Raw genomic sequence first — 12902 nt, 5'->3', positions numbered from 1 at the left:
TCTAACTCATTCTATGATTATATGAGTCCAAATGTTGCCTAAGAACACTAGGAGTGGCATGAGGATGCAAATATGCACTTAAAAAGAGTTAGTCAAAATTTGCTAAAAATATGGTCCCCGTTTAAGCGTAACTTCCTTCGCTTGAACGGGGGTTCAAAAACAAAGGTGGTTGCTCGAGCGCAACTTCTGTCGCTTGAGCGGTCTGCAAACTTGGCAAAAGTACCGGTTCCATGAAATTCCCGCTCGACGGTCACTTGAGCGGAAGATTGAGTAAAAAGGGTCCTCGCTCAAGCGCCATTTTGGTCGCTCGAACAATCTGTAAAATTTTATAAAACTTCTTGAAGCTCGATTTTCATGCTCGAGCGAGGCTTTCCTCACTCAAGCGGACAAGCCAAATTCTGGAATTTCCAGAACTGTGTTTGAGCTTCAAGGTTGATATTCAAAGCCTCAAAACCTGTGTTTTCGGTACAAATCTTGGAAATCATTATATAACATGAAAATACTTCCTATTTAGAACCATTTATTCAAAATCATACTCCAATTGTCCAAATTTGAGCTTATACTAACAAGTTAAAACCATGCATGTTATGGATTAAGTCATCTTCATGTTAAAACACCACTAAGTGATATGAAATACATGAATCCATGGATGATCTTTAAGTTCATGCCTCCTAAGCTTCATGCATGTATGAATTTCAAGAAATCTTAACTCAAAAATAAAAGATTAAGCATGGATGTGCATAATTCAACTCAAATTCATCATATTCATGGTAATTCATGCTCAACCTACCCAAATTCAAGCAAATGATTCTATAATTCCATGCACTTAGTTTCTACATGGCTCAAGTTCATGAATTTAGGATGAATCTCATATCTACTGTGTGAATTTAAGTGTTGGCCTAGCTCAATTCACCAAGATTCTAGCAATTCACTTCAAATCTTCCTTCTCTCTCTTTAGATATTGAGTTTCTCTCTTTCTTTCTCTCAAAATCTCAGCCAAGAGTGTATATCTATGAGTTCAAGGCCTAATTAGAGCCTTATATAGGATATAATTAAGTTAGCCTAATCAAGTGTGATTAAGGTTAATTAGCTAGGCTTAATTCCAACTAATTCAATCAATTTATTCTAATTATTTTGATCCAAATCAATTTTCAATTGAGGTTGTCATAAAGTTCTAAATATTTTAATTGGTCTATTACGCTAGTCAATTTTAGTTTCTGAAGCCATCAAGGATCTCAATTTCTGTCTCTATGTTGTCAATTTGAACAGATATTTCATGTAACAACAGATAGCTACAAAATTAAGCATGTAATCATGCAACTAAGCACACAATCATGCAATTAAACTTATTGGAATAATATAATATAATAGTCTGGAGGTCGAGGTCCTCACAGTCTCTTCCCCTTAGAAAGTTTGGTCTTCCAAATTTAAGTTACCTTTAGATGGAAACAAATGCAGATATCGTTGCCGCATCTCTTCCTCTTTCTCCCAAGTGGCGTCATTCCCATAGTGTTCTTTCTACTCAACTTTTCCCTATAGGGATAATTTTGTTTCTTAATTGTTTTACTTGCCGATCGATGATTTGCACGGGCCATTCTTCGTACATCATATTTTCATCCAAAACAATTCGGTGATGGTCAATCAAATGGAACGGATCCCTAAGATACCCACGAAGCAAGTATACATGGAAAACATTATGCACTTGTTCCATTCCCGATGGCAAGGCAATACGGTAAGCAACAGGACCTAACTTCTCGAGGATTTGAAACGGCCCGATATAGCGAGGAGTCAATTTTTTTTTTTTGCCAAATCTCATCTGCCCCTTCATTAGGGTCACCTTGATGAATACATGATCTCCCACTTTGTACTCTAAGTCCCTTCTTCATTGATCCGCATAGCTTTTCTGTCGGTTCTGTGCAGTTTTGAGCCTTTGCTGAATGATTTTGATATTCTTAGTCGTCTTTTCCACAAGTTCAGCCCCATAAATAGCCCTAATACCAACCTCTGTCCAACAAACTAGGGATCTAGATTTTCTGCCACATAATGCCTCATATGGTGCCATATCGATGCTAGTATGGAAACTATTGTTATAAGCAAACTCAGCCAATGGTAAATAAGTTTCCCAACTACCCTGAAAATCCAAAACACACATATGAAGCATGTCTTCTAAGGTTTGAATGGTCCTCTCGGTTTGCCCATCGGTTTGTGGATGAAATGTTGTACTAAATCTCAATTCTGTTCTCATTGCCTCTTGCAGACTATGCCAAAATCTAGAAACAAATTTAGGATCCCTATTTGATACAATAAACACTGGAACCCCATGCAGTCGAATAGTTTCGTCAATGTAGATAGTAGCAGTCTATATACAGTAAAAAAAGTCTTTACGGCAAGAAAATGTGCAGATTTAGTCAATCTATCAATTACAACCCAAATAGAATTCATACCTCTAGGCGTTCGAGGCAGGCCAACAACAAAATCCATGGTGATATGCTCTCATTTCCATTTCGGAATAAGAAAAGAGTGAAGCAAATCTGCTGGTTTCTGATGCTACACTTTTACCTGTTGGCATTGTAAGCATTTAGAGTTAAAGTCAGCAATCTCTCTTTTCATGTTGGGCCACCAATACACTAACTTCAAATCTTGGTACATTTTGGTGTTCCCTGGGTGTATAGCAAACCCTGACTTGTGGGCTTCCTCTAAAATTTTCCTTTTTAAATCTGCATCATTTGGAACACACAATCTCCCTTGAAACTTTAATACGGAATCTTCAATTATGAACCACGGTTTAGCCTTAGTGTCAAGTTTATCACAAATCTTCTTCAAAAACTCATCATTCATTTGCTTTCGTTTAATTTCCTCGATAATGGCAAGTTGGGCAGACATCACGGCTATCAAGCTATCTTATTCATAAGGAACCACTTCAATTTCAAGTTTTTCGAACTCCAGTAGCAGTTCTCTCTGATCTGTGAGTAAACAGGCAAGATTCCCCAATTCTTTCTACTAAGTGCATCTGCTACAATATTAGCTTTACCCAGATGATAGTGAATTTGCAAGTCATAGTCTTTGATTTGTTCAAGCCATCGTCTTCGACGCATGTTCAACTCTTTCTATGTGAAGAAGTATTTCAAGCTCTTATGATCTGTGTACACTTCACATTTGGTCTCATACAAATAGTGATGCCATATCTTTAATGCAAACACAACTGCAGCAAGTTCTAGTTCGTATATAGGGTAGTTCTTCTCGTTTGGCCTCAACTGTCGAGAGGCATATACAATCGCCTAACCATTATACATTAAGACACAACCCACACCCTTATAAGATACATCACTAAAGATCACAAAACCTTCGGTACCTGAGGGAATAGTAAGGATTGGAGCTGTGGCTAGTCTTGTCTTCAACTCTAGGAATGCCATTTCTCTTTGATCCGTCCATTCGAATGTTTCCCCTTTTCAAGTTAATTGGGTCAATGGCACAACAATTTTTGAGAAGTCCCTAACAAATCTTCGGTAATAACCTGCCAATCCCATAAAACTGCGAACTTCTGACACATTAGTCGGGGTAGGCTAATTAATAATTGCTTCGATTTTCAGAGGATCACTGAGATACCATTTCTATTAATAACATGCCCCAAAAACGTTACTTCATCAAGCCAAAATTCACACTTCTTCAATTTCCCGTACAGTTGCTTTTCTCTAAGTGTTTGAAGAGTCGTTCTTAGATGTTGTTCATGCTTTTCCTTGCTTTTGGAATAAATCAAGATGTCATCAATGAATACAACAACAAAATCATCTAGGAAAGGTTTGAAAATTATGTTCATTAAATCCATAAATGCTGCGAGCGCATTTGTAACTCCAAAAGGCATGACTAAAAACTCATAATGTCCATACTTGGTCTGGAAGGCGGTCTTTCAATGTCTTCAGCCTTAACCTTCAATTGATGATATCCTAATCTCAAGTCAATTTTTGAAAATATCTGTGCCCTTTGCTACTAATCAAACAGGTCATCAATACGCGGCAAAGGATATTTATATTTCACTGTTACCTTGTTGAGCTCTCGGTAATCAATGCATAGTTGAAGAGTACCGTCTTTCTTCTTCACAAAAAGTACCGGTGCGCCCTATGGTGATGTACTTGGTTTGATAAATCCTTTATCAAGCAATTCCTGCAATTGAGTTTTCAATTCTTTCATTTCAGTGGTAAACATGTGGTAGGGAGTTTTAGAAATTGGTTGAGTTCCCAGTATTACATCAATTGCAAATTCAATCTCTCTATCAACAAGTTGGCCGAGTAATTCATTTGGAAACACATCAAGAAAATCTCTCACCACTGGTATATTTTCTAGAGTAATGCTTATAGTTGGTTCTATTATCACACTACACAAATACCCTTGACAACTCTTATTTATTAGTTTTCGGGCTTTCATGGCAGATATGAGGTATGGTGGAGGAACTATCCCTTTTCCGTCAAAATAAAATTCATCTTGTCCGGGAGGTCGGAATATTACTCGTTTCAAAGGATAATCAATAGTTGCATAGTATTTAGCTAGCCAATCCATAACCAAAATAACATCAAAATGTCTCATGTCTAAAGGTATTAAATCAGCATACAAAACAGCATTCCCAAGAAATAATTCACATGCAATAAATAAATTGAACATAGTATGGATCCCCCCGTAGGTGATGCAACACATAGTATATAGTTCAATGTTTCCATAGGCCTATTTAACGTTTCAACGAAAACCATAGAAACAAACGAACGTGTAAACCCTGAATCAATTAAAGCATAAGCAGGTTTACCACAAATGAAGATTGTACCTGACACTACGGCCTCAGTATTTTGAGTATCCCCCGAAATCAATGCAAAAACTCTTTCTTGCCTTTGTTAATTTCTTGTGGTAAATGGTGTTGCAGTTGGTTTTGTTGTGGGAACTGACCCAATCGAGCTTGTGGCACCTCGGTTGCCACCCTGACGTGATTGTGTATAATCCTTGGCGATTTGTCCAAACTTTCCACAATGATAACAAGCCCCTGATGCACGGTAACAAACACCCTAATGATTCCTTCCACATGAGGTATAAGTTGGCGTTGAATTACCACCTTGGCTCGAATCAGTATTGCTAGAACTCCCAAATTTGAACTTCTTATTTGTTGACGTAGTCCCTTTATTAAATTCTGTTTTCTGCCCTTTCATTCGAAGTTCTATTTACAATTGGCCACATTTCTCTCCGCTATCATCGCCCTATCAAGTACATCCACGTACGTCGGCAATTTGAGCACATTGATTTTATCCAAAATTGGGTCACGCAAATCTCCCTCAAACCGTCTAGCTTTCTTGTAGTCTGTATCGACCATATGGGGTGCGAAGCGAGCTAATTCTGTAAATTGAGCCTCATACTCGGCAATTGATTTGTTTCCCTGCTTGAGATTCATAAATTCAGATACTTTTTTGTCCCGTACGCATTGAGGAAAGTATTTCTCGTAAAAGATTTCTACAAAATGAGCCCAACTGACATCGTTATTATCATCTCGAAGCAACATCCACCAACGCCTTGCATCATCTTTCCAATGTAAATGCAGGTAGTTGTACTTTTTGAGCTTCGGTATATGGGAACACTTCAAACAATTTCTCAATCCCTAAGACCCAAGCTTCGACCTTCAATGGTTCAATTCCACCATGAAACATTGGTGGCTTCATCTTTTTAAATTCTCTAGTCAAAGCATCAGTATAGGTCTCCGGCTGACACCCTAGAGCTGGAGGTGGTACAAGCATTTGAGGTGGGGGTGGTGGTGGTTGTTGCCACTGTTGTTGTTGCCACTGTTGTTGTTGTCTTATGGCTTTAGCCATGTCTTGTATCATGGGTTCCATTCTATCCAGTCTTGAGGAGGTTGCCTCCTCTAGCTTATCACCTCTTGTTTTCACCATTTTTTATATGAAACTTGTATTACAACAAATGCAATATATATATTCATGTACGCAATTGCATATAAAATTGTGAAATCATCCCACTGAACATATCAAATGCACATGAATGCAATCCTAAGGTCTCTTCTAGACCCTCTAGAGCTCAATGGACAAATGAATGAGATATAAATCGTGCTTTGATACCATTCTGTCAGGACCCAAACCTGCCCCTATAGGTTTAGCGTCATAACTGGCCAGTAATCATAGATTACCTATAGCCTCCATACAAAAATCTCTTAACATAAAGCACGGGGCTTAGCGAAAGTTAAGATGACATAGAAATTATCCATTGAGCTACGCATATACATAGAGATCTAGTATATCAAGCAAAGTTTTTCCAAAAGTGTAATCATCATAACTGTACAAAGCCATGTCTTACAAAAATACAACCCCAACCATATACAAATTCAAAATCACTGAAACGCACAAAAGGGGTTCAACTAGCATGGCTCCACCCGAGCTTGGTTACTTCACTTGGAAGCTCTTCAAAGGGCAAACTTGGGTAGACTCGAGGCTTTCCTAACTCTGATGTTCAGCTTGCCCACCTACATATATATATATATATATAGATAAATAGTGAGTTAGAGCCCAATAAGTAACAACAGAATAAAGAGGTTATATGAATGAAGCTCAATAATATTGTCAAACCAAATTTCATTTCATCATCAAGATCTTTCAATATCGTTTTATGCAGTACATCCATTAAGTAACAACATTCCAGTGATAACGGACCATAAGTCAATCAATCCAAAAGCCATGATATTGTTTCCCCCTAGCAAGGGCCTAGCCATGGTATTGTTATCCCTCAGGCAAGGGCCTACATTCAGTGGATGCCACAAAATCATTTCAAAACAGAACTTCATTCATTATAAGAAGATAGCATTTTCAATAGGCCATGCCATCAATTATGAAATCATTTCAATAATTCATTCAATCAATCACATATCCATTTTGATAGCAATAACATTTTTGAAAGTAAAGATAAATTGAACATATCTTTATAGAGTTATTACTCAGAATGGTTTGTGTTGTCACTAAGCCTCGAACATCCACCTAAACAAAACACATAACAAAGCACAATTGAAACTCCATTTCGTTTTAACTCAATTCTCTTTATGTGTTTCTAACTCATTCTATGATTATATGAGTCCAAATGGTGCCTAAGAACACTAGGATTAGCATGACGATGCAAATATGCACTTAAAAGAGTTCGTCAAAATTTGCTGAAAACATGGTCTTTGCTCGAGCGTAACTTCCTTCACTCGAGCAGGGGTTTAAAAACAAAGGTGGTTGCTCGAGCGCAACTTCTGTTGCTCGAGCGGTTTGCAAACTTGGAAAAAGTATTGGTTGCATGAAATTCCCGTTCAACAATCGCTCATGCGGAAAACTGAGTAAAAAGGATCCTCGCTTGAGCGCTACTTTGGTCGCTCGAGTGATTTGTAAAATTTTATAAAACTTCTGGGAGCTCGATTTTCGCGAACAAGCTGAATTCTGGAATTTCCAGAACTGTGTTTGAGCTTCAAGGTTGATATTTAAAGCGTCAAAATTTGTGTTTTCGGTAGAAAATCTTGGAAAATCATTATATAACATGAAAATACTTCCAATTTAAAACCATTTATTCAAAATCATGCTCCAATTGTCCAAATTTGAGCTTAAAACCATGCATGTTATGGATTAAGTCCTCTTCACGTTAAAACACCACTAAGTGATATGAAATGCATGAATCCATGGATGATCTTCAAGTTCATGCCTCTTAAGCTTCATGCATGTATGAATTTCAAGAAATCTTAACTCAAAAATAAAAGATTAAGCATGCATGTGCATAATTCAACTCAAATTCATCATATTCATGGTAATTCATGCTCAACCTACCCAAATTCAAGCAAATGATTCTATAATTCCATGCACTTAGTTTCTACATGACTCAAGTTCATGAATTTAGGATGAATCTCATACCTAATGTGTGAATTCAAGTGTTGGCCTAGCTCAATTCACCAAGATTCTAGCAATTCACTTCAAATTCTCATTCTCTCTCTCTAGATGTTGAGTTTCTCTCTTTATTTCTCTTAAAATCTCAGCAAAAAGTGTATATCTATGAGTTCAAGGCCTAATTAGAGCCTTATATAGGATATAATTAAGTTAGCCTAATCAAGTGTGATTAAGGTTAATTAGCTAGGATTAATTCCAACTAATTCAATCAATTTATTCTAATTATTTTGATCCAAATTAATTTTCAATTGAGGTTGGATAAAGTTCTAAATTTTCTAGTTTCTATTACGCTAGTCAATTTCAGTTTCTAAAGCCGTCTAGGCTCTCAATTTCTGTCTCTAAGTTGTTAATTTGAACAGATATTTCATGTAACAACAGATAGCTACAAAATTAAGCATGTAATCACACAACTAAGCACACAATCATGCAATTAAACTTATTAGAATAATATAATATAATAGTCTGGAGGTCGAGGTCCTTATAGTCTCTTCCCCTTAGAAAGTTTGGTCTTCCAAACTTAAGTTACCTTTAGATGGAAACAAATGCAGATATCGTTGTCGCATCTCTTCCTCTTTCTTCCAAGTGGCGTCATTCCCATAGTGTTCTTTCCACTCGACTTTTACCTATAGGGATAATTTTGCTTCTTAATTGTTTTACTTGTCGATCGATGATTTGTACGGGTGTAGACGTCCCGGGAAAAAATCCCGTTTTGTTCATTGGGCTTACTACAGTTTGGACTCAATGTCACAGTCCTGTATCTAGTCTCGCGGAGTGCAACACAAGACCGATGAATCATCAAAGAGTCCAAATCCGGCAAATCATTTTGAAAAATTGATTTTTAGAAAGAAGTGCCAAACATGGACTGCTTTGTCAGATACAGAGTCGCCACCTAAATATTTTATTTTGGGAGAATTTAGGAAACCCTGACTCGTGCCTAAGGCCACGTGTCCGTCATCACCAAAGTTGCCTCGGCTCGGGAACTTGGGTATGATTGGGGAAGGTCACTTCGTGAGCACCCCCGCTCGTCCGATCAAAGATCGGCCTCTACTAACCATGATATCGAGTTTTGAAAACATTATGTGCTCTTATTCCGGTTATTAGCCTAGAATTACTATGTGATGCACACAACATACAAATATAGACTGGATCGTTTAGGTTGGAACAAAACATTTCATGCTTGTTTAATTGAAAGATGGTTTGATGGTGCTACTCGCAAGTAGGCTAAGACGTGGATTTGCCACCCTCAAGTGGGCTTAAGAAAACATGATTTTGCCACTCTCAAGTGCGCTTAAAACTCTCAACTGGTGAATTGTTCCAATTCAAATAGCCTAACCTTCACCCACAGGCATTCAGACAGTTATATCACATAAGCAAATAGCCTCATGGTAAGCGTGCTATCATGGCAGTCACTCACACGCATGCAAGGATGCTAAAGCATAAATACTACTGAGTACTCCAAACCAAGGAAAGAAGCTAATTAGAAATCATGCATGAACTCTAACTATGCTGAAATGCCTAATGCAACACATACAAAAATGCAACTAATGATAGGCTCAGCTATTCTAAAATGGCATATGAAATGCAACAACTGATACACGTATTCAACTCGGAATTGAAATACAATGCAGTTAGTATGATGCGCCGAGCCCGGTACATGCAAGACAGATAAATGAATGCAAACATTCGAGCATAAGTATACTAATTGAAACGTGCCTTAAACTAACCATCATAAACTGGTAAATAAAAGGGAGAAAGACATGGGGTTGGAAGGCATGCATCACACACACACGCACACTTATTACAACATTGCCCTCCTCGGAGGGTCCGAATGAATAGTACAGAATAAACTAGCTAATCTAAGCTAATTAAACTAATTATTACACAACATTAATTAATTAATGAATTAACTAAGTAAGTAAGGAAACTAGCATTCAAATTAAACAAAATGGACTGCCTCAGCTCTATTCCGAATGATAGGGATGCATGCATGCTCAAGTCGCCATGTCGGGAAATCCATCGCGATGCCCCGATTTGCCTCTGCTTGCAACTGGTCCCAGAACACTGTACAAAGCTCCAGAAGGCTACTGACCAGTTTTTGTTGCTGGTTTCCGGTTTGCTGCAACTGAGAGCGAGAAAGGGGCATGGCAAAGTATTTTCAACATATGTGTGCATGACCACTCTCCCCATCATTGTACAAGCTCCAGTGAGTGTAGTCCTTGATCCTCGTGCCATCAATCACGCATCTCGATGCATGATGGCCGAGGAGTCGGATTACACGACTCGATGTAAAATAAATGCACATATAAACACAACAAGGCCTAAACTCCATCATGGGTAATCTGGAGTGTCGGCGACCGAGAATCGAGGCACGTTTCGTCACTTGGAGTATGAAACGTCCCTCGTTTTCCGTGTTTGGACTAAACCCTATTCCAAACACAATGCAATATACTTGGCATACACAATACGACTAGCATGCAACCCTAAACGCAGTGCAAAAAACCTAATCATGCTAGCATGCGAGGGATGATATGCAAACATGCAACTAGCATACACAATGCTATGAACTAAGAATGGCATACTCAATGCACATGCACTATATGGCATACGCAATGCACATACGAAGATGGACATGCATGAAGACATGAACAAGGCATACACAATGCGACGATCAAGCATGCGACAACACGGATATGGCATACATAATGCAAGATGGACTTAAACTAAAATGAATGGGCCACAGCCACACTCAAATCAGTGGCCATACATGATGAAAATGAAGTAACAACGCACATGCAAACATGCACAAATGCAAGGGATCAAACCTAAGGTACAAAGTGCAACTCCACCAAAGCATGGTAAGCATGAAATATGGCATACAATCACATATTTTCCAGCTCTGAAATGACATGCAAGATGGTTCCGAATCATGCAAACACCTCACACAATGCATGCTAGATGGCCCAAATACCGAAACTAGTGAAGTGGATTACACTATAGGCATGGAAAGTAATACTCAAATGGCCAAACCAGTCCCAAAAAGTCCCTATGCAGGCCAAAACAGTAGCAAATATGGACTAAAATGATGGCTCGCAAAGCATGGAAATGAAGCTCATGCAATTGTCCAAAAATGAGGTATTCATGCATAACTGTCAAACACATTTAAAGAGTGAAAAACATGAGAATATGGCATACATATAAGCTCTGAAATATGATTCACAATGATGCTAAAACATGGAAACACCTCAAAATACACATGCAATAGGCTTCAAAACTCAAAGCTAGGCAATGGTATTGAATTACAACCATGCATAGCAAACATCATTCGACTATGAGGCCTAAAAACAGAGCTAAGGAAGTCCAAAACAAGCACAAAATAAGTTTAAGGCATGGCCAAAAAGTGCTAGAATCAAAGGTCAAAATAGCATGCAATGTAAGCTAGTAAAGAGGATTTGCACTACAAGCATATGAGGCAATCAAGAGACCACTAAACCAGTAAAATTTAGAGGTATAACATGCCAAATAAAGCCCAAAAACCCACTGAAACATGGTTAATGCATGCAAGAATGAGATGCTCCTTTGATATGCTATGAAGAGGGTTATTCTACACATGCAAGATGGACATCCAATATGGCAAAAAAAGCTCTGGACAAAGCCTATACAGGTCCTAAAACTCATCAAAAATGGCCTGAAACATGGCTTGGAAGCATGCAAATAAGGGCTCCTTTGTAAGGCCAAAAATGCTAGAAAACAAAACAAGGAGAGAGAGGGTCACCCCTCTCTGATTTTGACACTCAAAACAGCATGCTAGCCACTGAAAATCCACTGGATTTCAATGGCTAAAGGCCAAACAAAGGCCAACACAAATGCTCTAAGGCATGACTCAAAATAAGGTAAAATGAAGCATGCAAGGGGATAGATGACCCCCAATGGAAAAATGATCTTAAACAAACATGTTAAGGGCCTCAAAATAAGACTTTTTTCAGTTTACACCAAAGCTCAAATATGCTTGTAAGTATGGCTAAAAGATGGAGCACAATAAAGCTTAAAAGAGGGAATAGTGTGTTACCCTTGTAGCTTCAGCAAAACTAGCAGCTTCTTGGACCAAAAACTAGCTCTTTGAGACCTCTCAAGACCCTCCAAGAACCTTAGATCAATGGTGGAGGTGTGTGGCTATGAGGTGTGGTGTTAAAGGCCAAGAACAAATATCCTTTCTAAGCCTAGAATGTAGAGATAAAGAGAGATATATGTGCTTTTCCTTAGACAATTTTTTTTTCAACCGCTCTAAAGGAGAGGGAGGCCCTCTCCTATAGAGAAACAAGAGGGTTCAAGCTTCATGAAGAAGCTAGAGCAAAAGGTTCAAGCTTCTTGGAGAAGCTAGAGGAAAGGTTCAAGAGGTTCAAACTTCCTCAAGAAGCTAAAACAAGGGTTCAAAAGGTTCAAGCTTTCTCAAGAAGCTAAAACGAAGGTTCAAAAGGTTCAAGCTTCCTCAAGAAGCTAAAATAAGGGTTCAAAAGATTCAAGCTTCCTCAAGAAGCTAAAATGAAGGTTCAAAATGTTCAAGCTCTCCAAAAACCGTGTCAAACAAAGAAAGTTAAGCGGTCCCGAACCGAGGCGCACGGCCGATGGCTCCGAAAATCGGAAACTGATCTCCAAACGGGAACAGTGGTCTACGACCACGAAAAGTAGCCTACGGCCACTGAGAGATGGTCTACAAGACCTCTCCCTCCCTTCGGGAAGAGAAAACAGAACCTGGTTCACAAACCGAGGCAAAGCACAAAAGAGTCCCGAGGTCCGGAGGCAAGGCTTTCAGCCGAGACTCTGTAACCTCAGAACGAGCACAACATGTGTCATCACCGAGCGCTCAATCGATGATGTCTGAGTCTTAAGGTCGGTCAAAAATGGGGTGTCTACAACGGGCCATTCTTCGTACATCATATTTTGCTTCTCAATTGT

The sequence above is a fragment of the Camellia sinensis genome, chromosome 3 (assembly GCF_055761805.1).
Source record: "Camellia sinensis isolate YWXY chromosome 3, ASM5576180v1, whole genome shotgun sequence".
NCBI classification, from domain to species: Eukaryota; Viridiplantae; Streptophyta; class Magnoliopsida; order Ericales; family Theaceae; genus Camellia; species Camellia sinensis.
This window is presented reverse-complemented; position numbering follows the sequence as displayed.